Source organism: Aythya fuligula, chromosome 12, assembly GCF_009819795.1.
Source record: "Aythya fuligula isolate bAytFul2 chromosome 12, bAytFul2.pri, whole genome shotgun sequence".
Classification (NCBI taxonomy): domain Eukaryota; kingdom Metazoa; phylum Chordata; class Aves; order Anseriformes; family Anatidae; genus Aythya; species Aythya fuligula.
The window spans coordinates 16,704,122-16,727,147 of record NC_045570.1 but is presented as its reverse complement, the minus strand read 5'-3'; the positions used below and the strand labels follow the sequence as shown (position 1 = coordinate 16,727,147).

The 23,026-nt window shown below is 46.3% G+C and overlaps 1 long non-coding RNA gene across 1 annotated transcript; it reads right to left on the bottom strand.

Moving 5' to 3' along the window:
• Positions 1 to 2,783: 2,783 nt before the first annotated feature.
• On the bottom strand, positions 2,784 to 21,456 carry LOC116493973. Its single transcript, XR_004253819.1, has 3 exons — positions 20,959 to 21,456; positions 5,510 to 5,555; positions 2,784 to 3,845 (listed from the first exon to the last, which is right to left on the bottom strand). It is a non-coding gene; the product is annotated as an uncharacterized LOC116493973 (long non-coding RNA).
• Positions 21,457 to 23,026: the final 1,570 nt, after the last annotated feature.

Genomic DNA, 23,026 nt, shown 5'->3' with positions numbered 1-23,026 from the left:
GGGATGAGAGACACTCCTGGGATATGCATTGCAGGCGCCTGTGCCTTGGAAGAGAGTCCATCTGGTGTATCTCTGTGATCAGCATGTTTGCATAGAATGCAAATCGTTACTGCAACTGCTGTTATCTTTATGCACTGTAGTTATAACTGAATGAGTCACATAAAAGGGTCAAAACCTTCTGTTCTACTTTTTATGATAAACATCTTTTTAACATACAGCGTTAGAGATCCTGTGCGTCAACAGATCAAGGTAGGAGTTGGTACTGAGTGAGACCCTGGCATAGGGGCCCAGTCTTATTAACATATTTATTAACAATTTTTTAAAAACAGGGTAAAAAAAAGGAGAAAACGTAGATGTGTCTATTAACTATTAAAAGCCTGAATAAATTAGAGATTCAGGATAGGCTGCTTAAGTTTTCTTGTTTCTCAAGCTGCCCTCGAGCCTGCAGAACAAATGGGAGTAGCTGTGTTAGGGTCTACTGTGTACTCCGCTCCCAGGCTGGCAGGTGGCAAAGATGTGATATTGCAGCCTGTGCAAATTTGCTGGGGCCCACGTTCTGTTATAATGGTCTCCTGAGTACCCGTGCTGAGTAAATTTAACTTTGCATCTTCAGAAGAACTTCTGTTTGCAAAAGATCCATTTTTCAGCAATTCAAACAGATATCATCCATCATGTGACACGCTCCATTTCTCAAATACAAGTTTTCACATATAGGTAGAGTCATACTATTTTACTTATTTTAAAAACTTTATGTAAGACACTTTGCACATCTCCCACCAGATTTCATTTGTGCAACAGAATTCAGATACTTCACAATACATTTGTAAGTACCAGCTACCAAAACCTTCTCAGTTAACAACATTTGACTGAAAATCTAATTCATATTTTGTGTAAGGTCTCTTAAGAACAACCATTAGATTTGCACTTTTACAACAGAGGGAAAAACATGAGAAAATAACCTTCAAGGGAAAATTTCTCTCATTTATTAGGAGACAAATCTAGAATAAATGAAGAATCTAAGAATGTGAATTTGCAAATGCTTATTTAGCCTGATCTCCAAATTGGAATGAATTAAAAATAGGTCAGTTATTTTCTAGCCTTAGAAATTTCACACACGCATAGACTGATTCCTCCACTTTCTTTCCTTAGACTGGACTAGTAATTTTAAGACACAACTCCCTCTTTCAAGGAAAATGTCTTTTACATTTCCTGTATGATTAAGACAGTCCTTTTATTCTGGAGCTAAGCTACAAAAAACATTTACTTTACATGAGGGAAGGCAAAAACTAGAACACGGAGGGCTCTGCCAGGTAATTTAAACCCAACTGTCTTCACTCCAGAACCTTTCTGCCACACGTCAGGAATTATTTGACCCCATTTCTGTGAAGGATATCTGCCCTGCTGAGTCTCAAAGGCCGCAATACAGAGCTTACCTTTAATCCTGCGCAGAATAATGAATGATATACTGCTGAGATTAGCTAGGCAGTGTCAAACGGAGGTTTCTTCCTCTTTGTGCTCTGATTCCACCTGGGTAAAAGCTTACTGTTAAGACCCCTTAAGCACACAAAATCTCACCAACCTGAGCCTTTTGTTTAATATAAAATTAAATAAATAATAACAATTAGAAAAAAATCTGTCACCTGTGATGACAGTCTCTTCTCCTTCTAAAGGGCAGATTTTGTTACGGCTGTTGCTAGCAGAAAAAAAAAAAAAAAAAAAAAAAAAAAGAAAAAGAAAAAGAAAAAGGAAGTTATAAGAAGGAAAGTGGAACACATGAAGTGTGTCACTTTTCACCAGCAAGACTCTCTCCTCTTTCACCGTCTTTATGAGCTGAGCTCTTTCATGACAGGTCACTACCATCACATATTAATAACACATTAATAATGCCCCCGCCTGTGATAAATGCAACAGTTGTCACAGTTTTTGTTTTGTCTCAGGTAAATTTTGAATTCTTTGCTCTCTGGTTTCTAAGCCTTTGGGATGCCCTCTCTTCCTGTTTTTAAAATTTGTCTGCAACCAAGGGAGTTCATAATTTACTTTTTTAAGAAATGTTGAGAGTTTCACGGACCCTAGCAATTCCAACAACTGGGCTTTAAGTAAAACATTTAATACCTTTAATCCTCAGAAGAAAAAAAAAAAAAAAAAAACAAAAAAAAACATGAAAATTGAAAGCACACATTTCTGGTTCGAGATATGCTGTCTGGAAAAAAATGGTTTACACGTAGAACATAGGATTTTAAGATTAGAGCAGAAGACAACACCTAGCTTGTTACCCCAGTGGGAAATAGATTAAAATAGGACGGAAATAGATTATCAGTCAATGCTTGAAAGTTTTGACCATTTTTTATTCTACTGAAAATAATGAAATTGTTGAAGCTGAATAATACTAGTTTTCTAGTAATTTATATGCAAAGAGTAGTCATACTTTACAGCTTTATAAATCAACAAATGTACATAAATCTATTTGTAAAGAAATAACAGTTTTTAAACAGATTAAAACAGAATCCAAATATTTGTATCAAACCAATGTTCATATAGGCTGAAACAGATATTTTTGAGGTATTTTATGAAAACAAAGTATGACACCATTTGACTAAAACTAAAATATACAAAACTGGGGGGGGGGGGGGGGGGGGGGGGAAGCATGCAGAAATATAACAGGAGATGTAGCTCCTTACAGGGCTCCCCTAAAAAAAAAAAAAAAAAAAAAAAGTAACAAAAACCTGATCCCCGCAGGTGACAGGCACCAGCTTTCACGGGTCTGGCAGCACAGATGGAGGCAGAGTGCAGAGCTGCTGCCTTGATGACAAAAGCCATCAGAGGGAAGAGGAGACCTTGGGTACTCCTGTGGAAGGAAAGACTCAGTCACAAAGCAAAGACAAGAGCTAAAGTTGCTTTCTGACAGTTTCTGTAGTCTAACAACAGCCAGACTTGTAGCTCTTGGCATTGCATTAGCAGTGCTGCTGCAGAAAGGATATGTTTTGCTAAGAAAATAGCCAAATGAAAGTTACAGCAGAAGAAAATCTTTACTAACAGGGAAAAACAAAATGTTTTCAGCCTCTTCCGGCAGTGGACACCAGACAGTTGCTTTGGTGCTGGGGAGGAGACCAGAGAAGGGAGTCAGAAAAGACCCAAGCAGGAGAAATAGATGCTTTTTGACTTGCCTGCTTGTAAAGAGCAGCTTGCTACCCCCTGAAAATAGAGACGAGGCAAATGGAAAAGCAAGGTGTTGCCAGACTGTGGGTAATTTTTTCTGTGTTTTCTTTTTTCTTTTTCTTTCAAAGAGAGGAAATAATGTGTGCAGAGCAGCAGTGGTTCATAGTGGGTCAGTCAGGAAGTCTGGGGCTGGGTATTTAGAAGACAGATATTTTTATTTCACGTTGTTCTCAGAGAACAGAAGTATGCAAGAAAATATTTTCTTAGCTAAAAATGCAAAATTAGCGTTCACGTATAGTTAGCTAAGCTATCAATGGACTTCATGGTTCACAATGAAGAATGCAATTTGGAGTCGAAGGTTTTGCAACTGCAGCTGCAGTTATTATAGAAATGCACAGGGGTTTTAGCTAAAGCCAGCACTCTGTTGTAATGCAGCAGAGGTAATAGCAGGCAACAGGACAGGAAAGTAATCGGAGATTATTAACTCTGTTCCCACAGGTAAAGAGCCGAGGTGTAATCGGTTTAAAGCTGAAGTTTCACGTACATCTTCATCCAGCACTTGTAATGAAAAGAGGCAGTCCCTCCTGCTTCTGCCTCCTGCCAGCTCTACCCCAACTGCTCCCTGCCGCTGGCACAAGTGTTTGTACAGCTGCTCTGCAAGCACCACCGGAGAACAAAACCATATTGATCTGCCAAAACAAAAACAAGAAGCAAAAAGGGAAGCAATTCAGGGTTGGCCCATGGAGATAACGAGAGGGCAAAGGTATCTGAAAACACACAAGTCCAAAACCGACATTACGAATACTGCAAGTAATGGAAAAGAGAGAATCAGCCATATGTCTTAAGTTAAGAAATGGCTTTTAATCTGGCCTTTCGTGATCATTACCTACTAACAGTAAACTAGCTGATAAACTTTACTGCTGTAGATGTTCGGGAAAAATGAATGCAGCAAAAACACTCAGAAGCTCACAGCAATAGTCCCTGAGCAGTACGGTTGGCTGAAATACCTGGAACTCGATCTGCATGCTGCATGGGTTAGGTACATCTAGCTTCTGATGAGGAAGCTGAAAAATTGGCTTTGTAGTTAAGCAAAGCAATGTGTATTTTAAAATTTGACTATGCAAAATCCAGCCTAGCTAGTGACTGATTCTTACAGTGATGAAGACAAAAGGATCAAGTGATCCAGTGATCAAGACGTCTATGAATACCTACAAATAAATTAAGACATTCACCACTGATTTACCAAAAAAAAAAAAAAAAAGAGTAAGCAATTAGTCAATGATACATTTGATACATTAAAAAAAAAAAAATAAAGAGCATAAAGATCATTTTGCAAACAATGGGGATAGGCTGGCTGTACTAGGGTGTAATGAAGATGTTCTTTAATCAGTCTTCCCTCCAAGCGGAGAAGGCCAGCAGTCTTTCTGGATATGTCTTAGCTGAGAACAGACAAGGAAAAACTGGTCATGCCCCTCGTACAGAAGTTCTGGGCTACTGCAGTGGGAAAAAAATCCCAGCCAGGGTGACAATCCTAGATAATCTTACAGGAAATCTTTTTTAAAGAAATTACAGACACATTTTAGAAGCTGATTTGCAACAATTTGTTCAAAAAAAAAAAAAAAAGTACCCTAAAATCCCAGAGGCAGGCACTCTTTATTTCGGTACGGTTTGTTATGGGCCCCTGAGAACAAAGAGCACGATCAGGACATAACTAAGGCAGTGCTGTGGTTTTGTAGCATCAGGTCAGAATTCAAACCCCGTCTGACGTGCTGCCGTTGTGTGACCACTGTCGGGCCATTTATGTTCACATGAGAGCGGCAGTGGCTCATTTGCTTGTCCCTGCAGCTCGGGGCGGAAGTCGGTGTATCTAAACAAAACTCTTGCAAAGCGCCCAGCAGAAAGCAGGGAATGCTATGGAAATCAGCTGGCAGTTCATTTTCTTTCCTCGTTTGAACCAGTTTTGGACTGTGAGTATGATGGGGGGCCATATGGCAGAGGGGACAGGGACAGCTTCCCACCTACAAGGAACAATGCTGCATAGGCACCTCGAGACAACAGTAGTACCCACGTAGACTGTGAGCCTTTTTCTACGGACTCAAAACATTGCATTACAATGTCACCTTCTCCCAAACCTCTGCATGTGTGCAAAGGGGGCTGCAGAGGTGCAGGTTTGCATTTTGGGGCAGAATTCCCCCTGGGACCACAGCTGCAGCTGTGTTCACCCCTCCTCAACCCCACAGCTGCTCCTCGATGCCACTGAGCCAGCTGCTTGTATTTCAAAACTAAATCTGAGTGGGTGTAGCACTGAAAAATTAATCTGTAGTTCTGAGGCCAACATGCCTTCAATACTTACCTAAATTTCTTGTTTCTCAGCCACCATATGATGGAATCGCGTTTGCCTGAGAAGAAATATATTTAAAAACATCACTTGTTTATGTCAATTTCAATGTTGTTTTTACCGGTTTTCTGAAAACAAAGGATGATGTAATAAAAAGAAAGTCAATATTACAGCACTGGGGTTTGAAATTAGTGTGATAAATTGAATTTTAAAACAATACTGGCCTTCTCATGTACTTACAGATGATAAAACATAACAGGGGGGATGATTTGCAGGTGCTGCCATTGAGAATATAACACAGAAGGAGGCTGCCAAAGTAATATTCCTGTTTATATATCTCACATTACAACTATATGTCCCTTCCATTGCCTTTCCTCAGGAAGAAAAGTTATGGTTTGTGTACTGTAAGCCTGAGTCAGCAAACTTGCTCCAGCTCCAGCCCCCCCATAGCTGTCAGTTCTGGCTCTTGGGACCATCTCCTTTAGCTGTGCCCCTGGGAGAGCACAGTCCCCTTTCTACAGGGCTGGTAATTGTCTTATTACAGTTGTACAAGTTTGGCTTTCTGAGCAGAGGAGGACAAAAAAAAATAATTATAATCATTCGAAAATGTCAGGGTACTGCACAAGTATTTTGCAACCAAGCCAGTAAAACTAAAACACACAGCTAATATTACCCGCTGACACCCCTGTATGCTGTGGGCCAAAGTCCCATGTTTGTCTGCGTGGGCAGTGCAGGTGTGCCTCCCCTTGTGCCACTGTCACCTTTGCTGTCTCCTGCCTTTGCATTACTCAGACCCGTGAAGTTGTCCCCAAGGTGGTGACAATATCACGTGTGCTGCTTGTTACACACGCTGGGATCCGTACCCTTTCTTGTAGCGCTGCCTTTGCCGTCCTTTTCATGACAAACCGAGGCTGGCTCGATGAGCACTGACACCCTAGGCATTTTGATCTCCAAGGCTGTTACTGATGCTGTGCATTTCTAGGAGCAGTGAAGTTCAGGTCAGAGGGGGAGAGGGGAGACACGACTGCTTTTCTCATCGCTGGGGGCTGCAGGACAGACAGACTGGACTAACACAAGCATGTGGCTTTATTTCCATGCCCTGCAGCGCACACTGCTTACGACTGACACTGACATACAGGCAGGATCCCGTGCTGAAAACAACCCCTCCTCAGCAGCTGATCTGTCTTCCTGCTGTGTCCAGTCATCTCATTTCTGCTGTGCTGCTCCTTCCGCGGTACCACGATGCCACTCACTGCCTGCAGCCTGTACTAGCAGACTTTCTGCACTAGTAGAAATGTTGCTACCTCAGCACAAGCTTGCAAGCCTCTGGCTTGGCTTCTAAGCACCTTTCTTCATACTGCACACCCACTGTATCTTTACAACTGGTTTCTTTCAAAGTGGGAACAGAATTTAGCAGCTAAATCTACCTGCACCAGCAAAGCCACCTCCAGACACCCCAACAACCACCAGCACAAGGACTGCTCCAGCCCTCTGACACCTACAAAACCTTACAGCAACCACCAAAAGCAGCTTGCTTTCTTTACACAGCACAGTCCTTCATCCACCCACATGGATGAAATTGCATGGAGAGGTCAGACACATTCACCCCACCTCCACCAGTTCTCTCTGCTCTCCCCAAGGGTTGGACCCCTCCACCTGCCTCTCTCCAGGTGCAGAGCAGAGCCAGCCAGGTGCACATACCAAGGCTGTTAGCTGCTGAAAGGGTTGCTCCAGCAGTTATATGTTTATTAAGCCAACATCTTCAGGTGGAGAAACCTCTTCTGGAGCTGGTCTGCATCACTGCACAGCTTTCTGGTTGCTCGGTTTCAGGGGCTCTGGAAAACCTGGTTACTCTGAGCACCGCAAGGGACACAGAAGTGTCCCTTTGTGCAGAGAAGCTTGGCTGCCCCTGGAAAAAACACACAGAGAGAAGCAGTTTCCCTTTTCCCTCACCATGAGCAGCGTTTCCCTTGTGCTGACACGGCATTCGCACAGTGACCCGGATCAGGAACTGATCCAGATTAACACCAGCCTTTTTTTTTTTTTTTTCTCTTCCCTGGCACCACAAAGCAAGTGCTGCCTTCCTTCTGCCTTATATTTTGTACAACGGTGCCATTACAGTGCTTTTTAGGCTTCAAAATCTTGCCTTGCTCTGCTTCTCAGTGATTTGGCCACTGTTTATCATTTAATTCATCCACGCAGGCTACTTAATGCTTAATGATCTTTCAAGATAGTTTACAGCAAAGATGGATTAAAGATCAACTTCGCTATTAGCTCAGCTGCTCTAGGCTGTCAGCTTGACTTTCTCCCAGAGACAGTTTAGCAGCTAATCTTCTCAAATCTGCTCTTGCAGACATAAACTATCTTTGAATATGGCCCATATCCCATGATACAGTCATTTTTGTCTTCTGCAGGCTACGTTACTAGCTCTTTTACAACAGGCTTTCTGCAATCGCTCCAGGAACGCACACACTGATGTGCATCCCACTGTAAATATTCTCTTGGGATTTAGCAATGGGGAGGTGAAAAATAAGGACAACCTGGTGCTAAAATTCAGCTCAGCAATGAACGCAGAGCTGCTCAGCTACAGCTGGAAATGGATGCAGGATATTGAGATATTTAAACGTTCAGAAAACCTGAGTTTCTCATAGCCGAGAAGCGGGCTGGATTCAGGCTTTCCCAAGAGTTAGCTCTATAATTTGGTACTTAAATGAAATATGGCATTTAGTAGTAACAGCGGGAAGAAGGCCTTAAGGCAAACGAAGTCTTTACTATTACCTAAAGGTCTGAATTCAAAGCAGGGCTCGAGGCTGTGTTTTATCTTCAGGATGAGCAAGGCTTTCCTAGGAAATGGGCTCTTAGGCGGTCTAACGATGGGCATTTTGAGAACCTTGCATGGAGAGCCTCAGCGGAGAGCAAAACATCGTCGTGAACCCCAAAAGTGCCGAACAGGGAGCAGCTGCGGGCGAGCACAGCTTGCCCTGCTGGGTGCCCGTCCCAATCCCTTCCAAAAGCCCGGCTTTGTGCCTGAACGCGGCGCTGCCCGGGCGGGGGCAGCAGAGATCGCGCTGAGCACCGAGCCCCGGAGCTCCTGGGGCCGGCAGAGGTCGGGTTCCCTGCTCGGCAGGGGCAGCCGAAAAGGGAAATGGTGATGTCTGAGAACCTGCCTTGAGATAGAAGCACGCTGCTTGTCCTCTCGCCCTGTTTCCACCCGGCAACTAGCTGGGTTTGAGCGGAAAGTTTCCCTTTCTTTGCAGAACTGCAGATTTCCAGTCTGCCCAAATGGGATAAATAAATGTTCGTTAATACGTGGAAGCAGAAAACACCAGCAGCAGGCACTGGGGAGGCTTTCTCTTGGGCAGCGCTGCTCACCCTGCCTGCACTGTAGGGCAGCGATGCAGGGCAGTGACGCAGAGCAATGATGGAAAGCAGCAATACAGGGCAGTGATGCGGAGCAATGATGGAAGGCAGTAACTTGGTGGCACTCGGCGATGCTTTCAGGAAGGAAATGGTGCTGCTCAGCACCCCGTTAGGCCAAACCCCAGCTGAAACTCCTTTCTTGCAGAGCTGAGCAGCTGCCAGGAGGTGGAGCAGCGCACCAGCTGCCAGCCGCTCCTGCTGAGCACCCGGAGCTTTGAGCTCCCCCCGCGCACCCCAACTCCAGCCAGGCTGATGCTGAGCCTCCGTCCAAGGTCAGCTGCCTGCTGACGAGCGCCGGCAAATCAAGCAGAAAGCGCTGATGATAATGTCGCTCATTACCGACCGCGTGCTGGAGGTGGTGCTCGGGAAGGGCCACCCGCTCCCATACATCACTAGGTAACGGGGCTGCTCGGGGTGCACTCGGGCTCCCAGCGCAGAGCTGCGGAGATAACGCCCTGCTTTGCTGTGTCAGGGCCCGTGCGGTGCTCGCCGCCTTGTCTTTGGGAAGCCCACTTCATCCCGAGGCTTCAGAGGGCTCTGTTTGACCGTACTCGATTGAGTGGATAACCCCAAGATGAAGAGGCAGCTACATGTACTCTTCTCTGAGCTGCCTCTTGACTCTGTAATCTTCTTTTCCCCTAAAAATGAAGCCTTCATCTCTTCCTACAAGGCCTCCTTTTACCTCCACGCCCAAGATACATTGCCAAAGATCCCCTGTGTCTGCTGGGGACAGCGTGGGTGTTGCTCCACCCTGAAGATGAATGCAAGTGTCTTGGGAAGCCAAGCCTGCTGCAGAAACTGGTGGGACAAAGCACCCAAACATAAAGCCCGTGTGTCTGATGGCAGCACAGGCAAGCACGGGCTGATGTTTTAAACTGGTCAAAGACAAGCGCTGTGATTTGGTTTCCTTTGGACCACTCCGCCTTGAAAGAGCTGCTCTAATCTTGGTGTAATTTTCTTAAAGGAAAACTGAGAAATTGCAAGATTTCAGTGTTGCAGAAACAACATTTTCCACTTAAAAACAAGCAACATGGGAAAATTCCCAAGCAGGTCTCAACAATAAGGCTGAAGTACTGACAAGCATAAACCTGTGATGTCCTTCCATGCCTGTGGTCTATTTAAGCTATAAATCCTGTCTGTTATGCGCAGGGATGGCTGTTGAACATCTTGATAAGAGAGGTGTGATTTGTCTGTAAATACACCATACAATGATGTTTTTTAATATTTGGTGTAATAAAGCCTTCTCCTGCAAATATTGTCATTGGTTACCTCACCGATACATAACTTTCTGTTGGCATATCTTTCACAGTAAGGTTATAATAACATCACTCTTTGGCATCTCTGCCAGATACTCAACTCTTTATTTTCTGTTCTGTCATATAAGCTGAGTAACTTATACGCCTGTTCTCTGCAAAAGGTGGTTATTATATGTTTGAAGAAAGAGATTTGACAATACCTGCCTTGTAAGAAATACCAGCGAAGTAGTGCAGAGTAAAGGCAAAGGAAAAAGCTATAAATCAAAAGGTGACAAGGCAGTTTTCAGATGGAAGATTAGAACATTGTTAAGGGTTCCACAAACAAATATGGTGAATTATAGACAAAAATCCACTTTCTCGCATTTGTCCCCTGTTGTGGCAGTCCTTTTATGGACACAAATCCCACTGAAGTCAAATCATGTCTATAAACTAAATTCCAAAATTAATCCATAAGGAGAATCTGTCATGGAAATGCTTATTATTAGTTTGATTTGTACAAGATGTATAGATATGATTTCAAATAAAAGCAACATTATGGAAAAAATTACGTCAATTGCCGTTTTGTCTGAATAAGGAGTGCACAGTATGAATACTCTCCCAAAATAACACATCTGCAGTGATCTAAGCAGAGCTTGCCTAACACTCCCTGCACTATATTTTTTTACACAGGTAATTTCATGTGAATGCTTAACCACCACTCTGAAACGACACCAGTCCCCAGGCGCTGACAAATGTATGCCTTGCTCTGCCTGGCAGGGCAGCGATGGGCCCTGGCCTGACACCAGCGCTGCTCTTTGATCCATACAAAGATGCAAGGAGATGCATTTTATCTGATGGAGCGCAAGCACTTTGCATTTAGCAACTGCACAGAAATGTGCCATCGCAGGTCTGCCTCCTGCCACACAGGCCAGCAGCCAAACACACAACTTGGAGAGCTTAAATAAGGCAGCAACAGCAGGTGACAGAAAGCCCATTTGGAAGGGGACATTCCTTGTCCCAGAGCAGTTCTCTTAGAAAGGAAAAGGCACTGTCACATCGTGCCAGGGAGGGGAACGTGGCTGGTGCTATTTTGAAGCAGCCACTCTGGTACAGGGCTGGTGGAAAGGGCTGAACTCCTTCCTGCTGGCTCCACTGACCTACTTGCACACTGCATGAATAGGGTTAGGCTATTGTTAATTCCATGCTGAAAATTAAAACGGTTGGGCAGGGACTGAAGCAACTATCACATGGCTGATGAACCCCATGGAACACGGTACTGCCCCATGGCAGTGACTCCTGGACGATACCACATTTCAGAAGGATGTTTTGGGCACAGCTAGCAGGAACACAGCCATTGTCTGAATCGAGCGTAATCATTCAAATTATTTGATGAGATCAAACAGATTTCCTTATTATCACGCACAGTACTTTACCAAATGCAGAGTTTTTAACTTTATCTCACAAATCGCAAAAAAATGAAAGGCATTTTCATGCTGACGATCCAAGCAGTCATGTGCCGCTGTGTGAGCAAGGCTGAGCGAATGAGACTGTCAGCAGGATGAGCACACCGGCAAATTCAGCTTTTCCAACAGCCTGGCTGCGTGTCACAAATCACACGAGCTATACAGCCCCGCCATACGTCATGCACCACTCTGCGCTGGCAGGGCTCTCGCGAATCTTCTCTGCCTTTATTTCATCTCATCTGGGCCAGGAAATGCTCAGCTAAATCTGTACTGAGCCACTGCTGCCTGGGTTTTGAATGGTCATCACCCATACGTGGAAGAGAAATAAATTAATGAGTTAACCACTCTTTTGGACTTTTAATGAGTTTCTAATGCCTGCACTATATGACTAACAACTGTTTCAGAAGCTGGGATTTGGTATGATATTTGCTTAGACTTTGATTCTATACAGGTTTGTTTTTGTGCTTTTTTTTTTGCACAATATCTGGTTTCTCATACATTGGCCAACCCAGAAAAACAGCTATCATCAAAACGACCCCCAGTAACCAGCAAGAAAATTGACCCCAATGGTTGCAGCTAGTAAGTCAAGGATCTTTTATCTCCCTCTTTCACCCAGAATTAGATCCTGGCACCCTAATTCACACGCAACACAGCCCGTCTCCACAGTGAGTCGCAATCAAGTCAACTCTTTCTTTGCAGCACAAAGGAAATCACATTTCTTTGAAACACCGAGGAAATCTGAATGTGTGTTCCTGTTTAGCATGATTAAGGTGTCACATAGCACTCCCACGCACCCCGACACAGAGAACTTCTTGCCGGCTGCTGATGTCAAAGCAAATCAGCTGAAAACACTGAGGGCTTCTGAGAACCACAATTAGGACATGCCAGGCAGGCTGCAAGGAGCTGTGCAGCTTCATGTGGCCTGGGCAGCCTTGTGGGCACTGGGGACAACACAGAAGCATCCCACCCCCCCAGCAGGCCTGTGGGATATGCATCGAGCACATCTTTGGCAGTGTGGGGATTTCTGCATGTGAAAAGCTTGTTATAAAACACGATACATAACAGCACCTGTACCTGTGGAAAACCACAGCATTCAGGAGCATCCCCAAGGCGTGTACCCTTCTTGGCTTGTGCTCTATCTCAGTCCTGGTCAGCTCAGACATCTCACTTTTTGCCAGGCCCAGCTCTCTTCACCCTGATGGTCCCAGCTGCCATCCTCTTGATTGCCTTCAGCTCTTCCTTCTGTGTATTTTTGCCTGTGCCCTGTGGTTTGTCCACTATTAACATTAATAATTTAGGGAATTGTCTACTTCTGCTGAAATCAATTCCTGTGCTACTGCAGCTAAGTGCTGGGCTGGGCCTAGGCCCAAGAAATGCTGTGACAGGGCCCAAACAAAACAAACAAAATGAAATGAAAGCAGAGGAGAAGAGGATCTCCATCATTCTTCACCCCACAAATTTAGGAGGGGATGCCCAAAGCCTAAGAAACATGAGCACCAAATTCCAGCTGAAATCCCTTCCTTTTTAAAGCTCCCCCATGGGAGGGTTGTGGCCCTGCTGCTGGAAGAAGTCAGCACCACAGCAGGAGCCCCACAAGGCCCACGCTAAATCCCAATGCAAAGCTACTTAGACACAGGCAGTGGGGCTGAATCAGTGAAAAACACAGCACTCTGTGCCTCCACTGTGTTCACCTAGTGGCTGAGCAAAACTGTGAAGGACGAAGTGTTTGTGCGATGCCATTGATCCAAGGGGCTCCTCCTAGGCCCCCGTGACTCCTCCATCCCTCTGCTAATGCCCATCCCCAGTGCTCACACCAGCCTGGTGCACACCTCATTTTTACATGTGTTCACCATCCCGATGGCAGCTCGCTTCCTTGGAAAGGAGAGGAGGAAAAGCTCTCTGTGCCTCATGGCTTAATCCAGTGGGGACTGAGTTCTCCTTGTTCTCATTTCCTTGCTGTCATCTCACGGTTACATTGCTGATGGCCACACATGAGGAAACCATCAATGGCAGAGGGCATGGGCTCTGTGAGGGAGCAGAATAACAGAACAACTAAATAACTCAGTGATTTAGAGACCAGGAATGCAGACAGCATGGCTTAAAGCTGAGACGGTAAGGTCACCTGTGATACAACATCACGGCAGCTAACTCATCCACGCCACTGAGCCATGCAGCTGGCTGCTTTGCCCTTCCCACTCTGCCAATTCCCTGAACAGCATTTAGCAGAAGGATTTCTATTTTGATCCAAGTGGCCGATTTCTGTCCCTAAACACAGGCTGCAGCTATCGCCCAGCAGCAGCAGGCATTTGCCAGCCATCAGCGAACACGTGCAAGGCTCTGAGAGGAGGTGCCAGCACCCACGAGGGCACCCAGCCCCACCGCCCCTAATCTCCCTGGCTGGGAGCACAAGGAGGACACCAGTGGGCAAATCCCAGCTCCTTCACCTGGCCAGCAGACACACAGGGGCTGTATGGACACTAAAAATCCCTGCCTCCACCTGCTTCCTCTCCAAGGGCTCTGCTGAGTCCCTTTGCTCACCACACCTCCAGCTCTGGGGTTCAAATCACTTCCTTAACTCCAGCAATCACAAATTCCTGGTGGCACCTGACAGGGATGCAGGGATGCACTTCCCTTCCCCACAGGTTTTTGGAGTCCCAGGGCTCCGGGAAGGAATGCAGTGCCAATTGTGACGGGGCATGGACAGAAGCCAGAGCCGCGCGCCGCAGTCACGTAATTAAATAACAAAAATGGATTAGGCAATCTCTGTGCTTCATGTTGACAAGCTTGAAGGGAAGAACAGAACATGTAATCACATGAGGTGGGGGATCTTTCTTGCTTTATTTTGAAAGAAAGACAACATTACAGCATATAAGATGTGGAAGAGCATGCGCTAATTATGCTGCCCTGGATATTTCTCTCTAGCAGGTTGGAGAACAAGGCTGGGATTGAAGCCCAAGGGAGGAAAGGACTGGAGGAACTGACATTCACTGACAATTAAGCACCCAGCTCATTTAGTCCTTATTCACTAACTTTTGCCCCTCTGTTTGGCTAACCTGAACACAAGTTGCTCTCTCTCATTAGCAACCGGCAATCAGAAGTCACCTGTGATGCTGATTTACTCCAGAAATAGACAGATATATACACGGTCTCCTTAACGACAGCTCAGCCTAAGCAAAGGGCACAAATTCACACCCTGCTACCAGGAGACGTTTAGGGCTTCCCCCTTTCCATTTGTTCTGCAGTGCTGTTCCTGCTGTGCCACCGGGTTTGCAGGGCTGCGTGCCCACAGGCACTGCAGGCACTAACCCAGGGCAGAGGCTGCCCGGAGGCACAAAGAACACCCCAGGACCTTCTTCAGGCTTCCTTGGCCAAAGGTGCCAGCCAGGGCTGGAGTAAAATTGGAGCAAAGAGATCATCTGACCCATACGTGAGGTTTTTTAGCTGAATTGCTTCACTGGCTGAGCAGGCAACTAGGCATCTAGTTATCCAGCTATCCATTTCCAGACCCAAGGATGTAATTTGATGACTCACCAGCGTTCAGGTACCAGTGATGACAGCTGAAGAGTTTTTCCCCAAACAACCCATTTTAGAGATGTAATTAGTTTAGATCCTGTTAAAAAATCTGCTCCCGATTTTTGTCTCTACAGTGCTAGAGACATCAATATCAAGTAACGCCTTCTGCAGCAGTGACCTGGGTTACCCTGCTTTTGGGAGACATCCAGAGAAACGCGGCTCTTCACTTTTTGAATCACCCTTCCAAAGCGATCTGCAGATAGAGCCTGAGAAGTGACAACCCCAGACTGCTAACAAACATCCTCAGGCTTTAGCAAACAGGCTCCTAAGCTCAATGAGATCAGGCCAGCATCTTTGGTTCAGCAAAGCCCTCCTGGCACGTGCAGGACTGCAGGTATCCTAAGCTGTGATGGGATTCCTGGCAGAGGAGCAGCGAGGCATTTTGCCCTATTTAGGAAATGGCTGGGAACATTATAGGTGACACTATTCGCTGGCGGTGTCATTTGCCCTGACACCTTTCCAGTGGGAATGCGGCTCGTCGCAGCCGAGCCGTGTGTGGCGTTGCCTTATTTACTCTCCTGGGGTGGCATGAATCAGAGTTGAAAAGTGCAGCGTGCCGGAGCCAGCCCGCGCTCCCCCGATGCGCGAGGATGAGTCACGCAGCGGGGAGATTCTGCCAGGGTCCCTCCTGGGCGACCCGGCGCTGCTCAACGCGCTGGAAAATCCACGGATAAAAACAGCCCCGGTGACGCACAGGCGCCACGCAGCCTCCCCGTGCCTTTTTGGGAAGCTCCTGAAACACCGACGTTTCCTCCTGATCAATAAGCTGGCTGGGAGCTGAAGCAGCCCAGAAAGATGTGGTTTCTTGCTGCATGTTCCCTGCTGTTTCCCTCCGGGAAGGTGGCAGCCCCCAGCACAGGCAGGGGAAGGATTTCTCCTCCACTTCTATTTAAAACAGGCTCTCCTGCAAGACCTCGTCCTTGCAGAGAAGGTGATGCACGACAAGGAAGGGCTTTTGTTTTCGGAGCAGTTTGCTTTGCCAGGCAGGCCTGCAGTTAGCGCTTTCCCATCTGCAGTAAATAAGTCCATGTGCAAAACATCCCATTCCAACCTCCCCCAGCCGATTTCCTTTCTCCTCGTGTTCTCCTTTCTCCCTCCTCACTAAATACCACTCGTGGGGTTGTTGCAGGATTCAGAGAGCAAAACCAAGCTGCTTTCTGTAGCGTGCCAGCCTGGCTGTTCAGAATGGGGTTTTCTGGCCTCAAAATCCATAACTCAGCTATTCCAGTGCTTATCGCTGCTGAGCCTCCAGTTACTGCAGCGATCGCAGTGAGGTCACCGTTTTCCTCAAAGATGATTTCCATGCTATTGTCCTGACTCGGACTACAAAGAAAAGGCACTAACAGGAATATTTCCAGATAAAAATCTCATTAATTTCAACCACAGGCAGCCATGAGTCACTTCCCCTTGGCTACACTCATCTCTTGTGACCAGAAACCGTGCAGTGGAGATCTGGTCCTGTGTAAAATTCATAATTATTTTGAAAGGATATCAATAATTAGGCTAAAAAAAAAAGTCAAGCCTAAAAAAAATCTTCATTTTCTCCAGAGATTTTCTGTCTGTTAATCCCCCTTGTTCCTATCACAGCTATATAATAAAAGCGAATCATTTCACTGCAAAACTGTTGAATATTTCTTTTAAAAACACATTCTGGATTTCTAGCAGAGGGCTGGCTTATCCTGGATCTGCCTCTGCGTAAATCGTGTCCTTCTTCTGCCAAAAAATAAACTGGCTTTAAGCTGATGCTCACCCTTGTCACTCATTCAGTGAGCCCACGGTCAGGTTCACCTCCCCGTGCCATGCCAGGTGGGCTTGCCATGCCGTGCCGTGCCGTGCCATGCCGAGCTTTTCCTTTCCTTCCCTTTCAAACCCCCGGCCCAACTCGGCTGCGCTGCCGGCAGCAGCGCGGCTCGGAGCCTGATTAATTGCAGACCCCGAAGCCTGAAAGCCAGCAGTTTCTCACATGCCAGCAGATGTTGCTCTTTGAGAAAAAAAAACTTTTTTTTTTTTCTTCTCTGAAATAATAACAGCTTGTCCGAGGTCCAGAACCCCATCTACTAAAACAAAAGCCAGAGGAGCACCTCACTGTGTTGCCAGGCAGAGTTCTTCCATCGGGGTCGCACGGGGCTGCCTACTGCCTGGCTGGAAGCGATGCGGGGGCATCATTTGCCCTGGCAAATCATCCAAGCTTTTAAGCCTGCGCTTAAAATCCACTTAAAAAACAAAAACAAACAAAAATTCCAGAGTGCTTAATATCCACTCGGACCTGCCTTAAAAGACACTAAAAAAGAACCTCCTCTACAGCCTTCGGTGGGCTCTGGGTTACACTTGCTCACTGGGGGTGAGGGCCCAGCGGGACAGACCCCGTCAGCACCCTTTGAACAACTGCCTTTGGTGCTGGACTGGGCTTTGGGCTGGGTTTGGCAAAGCCCCCGGGAGCAGGGGGAGCACTGCCCAGGCCACAGAAGGGCTTCAGCTGAGCACAGAGCTGGTAGCGAGGCTTTGTGCAGAGCCAAACCCCTCTCCTTGCTTCAGCCACTTCTCTTCAGCCCGGGGTTCACTCTGGTGACTAATGACTGCTGTCAGCTGCAAGCAGTGGATTCCGAGGCGATAACCAAGCTTTAGGAAGTTTCTCACTTGCACTGACAAAACGGGGGAAAAAAGGGGTGGGTGGGGGCAGGCTTCCCACAGTGTGTGAGCCGGGTGTTAGAATAACAGCCCCCCAAAACGAAGCAGCTTCACCCATGAGCAGGCAGAGGCCAGCAGCTCTGAGCCTCCATGAAGACCCTGGAGTCCATCGCCACTCAAATTGGACAGGACGTGAATCCTGGTGATGGCCAGGGGTGGACCTGCTGTGTCCCCACTCCTCTGCTGGTGGCAGCCATCCCTCCTCATCCTCGGGAAGCCCCGGAGCTGCCGGGACAACAACAGGGACAAAGGATGGAAAATTTTCCCAAGTAACTTCCAGGGTGCTGGCAGGAGGCTGGGAAGCACAGGGCAGTGCACAGGGTGCCTGGCTGAGAGGAGGACAGGGAGGAGGAGGAGGAGGAGGAAGGCCGCAGGCTGTGTGCTGGCGCGCGGGGCTGCCTGGCGCTCGGGCGGGTTTCCTTGGCAGCCGCAAGCTCAGGGCGCTCACCATACCTAAGTGAAGATTTTGTCACCATGGCAACATTGATGTCATCGGCTTTGCGGCGGAGAGCAGCGCTAACCTCAAGTGCAACTTTTTTTTTTTTCCTTTTTTTCTTTCCTCTTCCCGTTTTGGGGCTTTTTATTTATTTAATTCAGGAGGAGCTGAGGGTGCAGCCAGCGCATGGGGGCGATGCCGCGGGAACCCCACCAACCCCTGGTCCTACCACGCAGCATCTGGGGGTGCTGGAGACCCTGCCACCAGGGCAGGGACAGTGGTGGGATGGTCCCCACATGGGGACAAGGCCAGCAGGTGCTGATGCTTTTACCAGACATCACACAAAGCCACCAGAGAGCTGGCAGATCTGCTCCATTACCACTACCCAGCAGACACTCAGCCTCCTGGTTTAAACATCAGAGGGTCTACACATCTCAAAATCCATAAGAAAGCAATTTTCCATAGTGCTGGCACTCATTGCCGTTCAGGCACAGCTCTGCTGTGCTCTGCCCAGTTGTCATCACCTTGCACAGCTCTGGGTGTGTGGGCTTGGGATATTTGGCCAGCCCCAGCGCTGCCCGTCCCATCCAGTGGGGATGGAGAAAGCACTGCGTGGGAGATCAGAGAACCACATGAAATCCCAGTAAGTGGACTCATTTTGCAATGTTTCTTCTCTCTTGTGAGTAAACAACAATGAACTGGAACTTGCATCTTTCTAGCATTGTGATGCTTAAACCCAAATTCAAAGCATTCCTGATAAATGTGTTCATACAGCCTCCAAGGTTCACAAAACAGTGCAACGCTGACTCTTAGTGCAGCAATATGTAACAAAACCTAGCTCCAAGGTCTCAAAGCACCTGGCAAATGAGTCAGTAACATTAGTTATCCTTAATGTCATCATAATTGGTAAAACATGAAAATAAAACTATCCCAAAGCCAAGGTTTTTGTATTTTAAATATGATATACTGCATACCAAAGATGCTAGCAACACTTCTATTAAAGTGAGAAAATCAACTCCTCATTCAAACCAAACTTTTCCTTGCTGTCCCCCTTTCCCTAAGAACTTCACATAATTTAATGCAAAAACATTGGTTTTATAGTAAAAGCGTATGTAAGAATGGGAGATTTTGGGTGGGAGAGACTGTTAAGATTTTAACATTTATCTGCAGTCAACAATTCAACTTCAAATGTATGCTGTGTTACAATTAAAGGATTTATGCTTTGATATTATAGCCCAGCTGGAACAAGAATTAACAAGAAGCTGGTTACTATATCAACTGCTAGATCTGTGAAGCAAACTCATCAATTTAGGTGTTCAGACCAAGTCAATGCTAGTAGTGAAGTGAAAAGGAGCTATGAGCTATATTCTGGTATACAGACCTTTGTTTTATCTTTGCAAAGATTCGTAGAAAAAGGACATATATTTACATTGGCAGTGCTATATTGACGAGAGTTCTTTCATGACCACTGGGTCACGGTGAGATTTGTGTACATATATGTTTAAAATCTGATAGGGCCTATTTTATAAGTACAAATATATTACACTATTTGTTCCACCTGGCAGGTGAAAAGCATGAAAGTGAGATCACCTGAAAAACAAAATCAGGTATGAAGCTAGCAGGAAAAACACCCACATTTTTAATATTACTGGCAAAAAGGATATTCCAAGATCTGTTTTTAATAAAAATAGCTCATCTCAAATATTTACTTATGATATTCCCCAGTCAATAGAAAAGAGAATGGAAAAAAAAATGGATGTTAACATCCACTTAAAACAAGTATTTTGAAGCTTGTACTATATTTAGTTGGCAAAAAGCATTAAAAATTCAAGAGAGCCATAGAGTTGACTGATCCTTTCTAATGGGTACATCTGGCTGGCTTCACAGAGGCTGGGAGAGGTCAGCTTTGCCTTTAGCGTGAGAACAGTAGTACCTCTATGGCCTTATTGCTTGGAGATGTATAGAAAGTTTCAAGGAGCTCTTTTCCAGACTAGAAGTCCTTGTGTACAACACACGGGTTTACTCATGCTCACGGCCATCAGGGAGCAGCAATCCCACAGACAAACAGGCTCAGCTCTGGCTGTTGCTTAGTAGACAGTGGCCACAGGCCGCGCTGGCCTCCACTTTGGTCTTTTAATCTCACCATTACCATTCCTTACCCTTATTATACCGTTACTGCATTTAGGGATTCCTAGCAAAGAGTTCGGGCCCCACACAGATCTGCCAACAAGCGTTTTCCTGCCCGCTCCAACACCTTCACACTGTATTTCCAAGAGGACTTCTACCTCAACTTGAGGAGGCTTGATACACTTTGGGAGACATGTGGGGCAAAGAATAACAGAGAGACTTTTTGTGCCCAGTGCCCCCAGTGCAGGGTGAAGGCCTGCTCAAACCCTGGAGGCATGGCTGACCTGCTCTGGGGTCACACAGACACCCTCAGGAGACCGGGATGCCCACAGACCACAAGAATCAGCCCTGAGGGCACCTCAGATGCTCAACACCCACCCTGGGGCCACCATCTACCACATCTGCCCGTGAGGTCCCACAGCTAGCACGAGGCTGAGAGCCTCAGGCCCTCAGGGCATGGAGATGGCCTAGAATGGCCCTTTCGTAAAAGGACTGCACAAACATGACACACCAAGCTCTTACCTGGTAAAAATAGATGCAGCAACTCTTCAAGTCACCAGCTGTCAGGCTGCCTGCGCTTTCCTCAAGCGAATCTGTGATGAATTATCAGGATTTTAGACCTCTGAGGAGTGATCTAGTACACACCCAGTTGGGAAACTGGAAGTAACCGGTGCTCTGTGAGATTCAGCTCTGCATTTGGTCTTCCAGAACTCCACACGTAGCTGTGAGCAGCAGGGGAAGCAACAGGAAGGTAGTACAACTGCAGGTTTTTAATGAGAACGTGAGAAAATTGCCCCTGGAACAAGGTAGTGCTGCTGCTTTGTGCTCTTTGGACTTGCTTCAAAGCTACCACACTAGTTTGGGTTGAAAGCCAAACCCCTGCTATTCGCGGTCCCTGGAAAGACAAGCTGCCGTAACCTCCCAAATGAAATTGGGCAGCTTGTTAATGGCTCATATTATCAACAAGCTACAGCAGAAAGGAAGGCAGAAAAGCATCATTATCCAGGAGGAACTGCCAGGGCACCCTACAAACCCAAATGCTCTGCTAGAAAAAAACTCAGAAAAACCTTTCTGAGTGCAAGCTCAGATATAGCATCTCTTATTACACCGCATCTAACCCTCCCATTTTGTAACCGATACGAGAACCCCTTTTCCAATGCAATCATTAGAAATTTCTAATGACGTCGCTCAGTAATTGATGCTGGCTGGATGCCAAAGGCACCTGGCTGGGCACAGAGATGCCTACTGCAAAGCGAGACAGACCACATGCATCACTTTAACAGCAGATTGATCATCTGCTAGCTAGCTGCAATTCTTTTTCTCAGAAAAAACAGATGTAACACAACCCAACCTTTTTCTTTTTTTCTTTTTTTTTTTTATTTTTTTAAGAGGGATCATTCCCCTGAGGAGCCTTTTCACAGAAATCCCAATTACTCTCCCCATTTAGGAGAGTGCTGTAGTTGATCCCCCAGAAGGGAGAGCCCTGGGGAGCAGCAGGTTATGGCTGGCAGCAGGAACCCATGTCCAACCATTGCCTGCTGCAAAACGCGTTCGTCTCGCCACAGCCAATGCTCTCCTCCTTTGGGCAAAGTCTCAGTTCTTCCTCCAGCATCACCGGGGTATTTCTGTTTATTCAGGATCCAGAAAAGCTTTTTAAGGTCCCTGAGGTGTCAGGACTGCTTGTCCTGCTGCGGAGGACAATCCACATGTGGCAGTAAGTACCCAAGGGGAAAAGCACTCAAACAGACCGACAGCCTCACCATGGTGTTGCATTATTTCAGAGGGAAAAGCTGAAGTCACAGCTCATGGTCTTTATTAAGGGCCATCCTTCAAGCATTTCTTACCTTGGCTGGGAACACACTCCAAAATGCCGGTGTTTCTCCATGTCCTAAGGTCTGTTTTGTGGAGTAGGACAGAAATATGGATAGATATAGGAGAATATGAACCAGGTAACATAGGCAATGAAAGTGGCTCTTGAAACCAGTTCCAGCAGCTCTTCTAAGTGGGGCCTGATTGGATTTTGTGCTGGCACCCAGCACACACACCGGAGCGCTTTATCACGGACAGAGAGCAAATCACAAGCGCAGCACCCCACTGGGACACTGCCCTGCGAAATGCCTCAACACACAGAAACCCCTCTGCAGCCTGGAAATGCCCCAACCTCTCCACTACTGCCTACGTTAGCAATGAGCACATGTGGCTCCTGACGACACCATCCTTGGGCAAGCTGTTGTCCTCCGGCTCCAGCTCTGCCTCCTACAGCATCCCCGACTCACCAGGCTGGTGAAAGTTTCCTTCAAAGAAAGCACAAAGCACGCAGCTAAAAGATAGTCACTTACAGTTTATTTTTGCCTGAAATTATTTCACATCTCTTTGTACACAGCTACAGAACAGTAGTAGTAAACCATTGGTAAAAGCAACAGTGCTAAGGAAAATGTTGGCATAATTTTTCTTCCTTTTTATTTTTTTTTTCTTCTTTCTTCCCATACTGTATCTGCATACAGTTTGGGATTTGAAGGGGAAAAAAAAAACCTGGCACACTACATGAGTTAAGACTCAATTTCCATTTCATTTATTTAAAAAAAGAAAA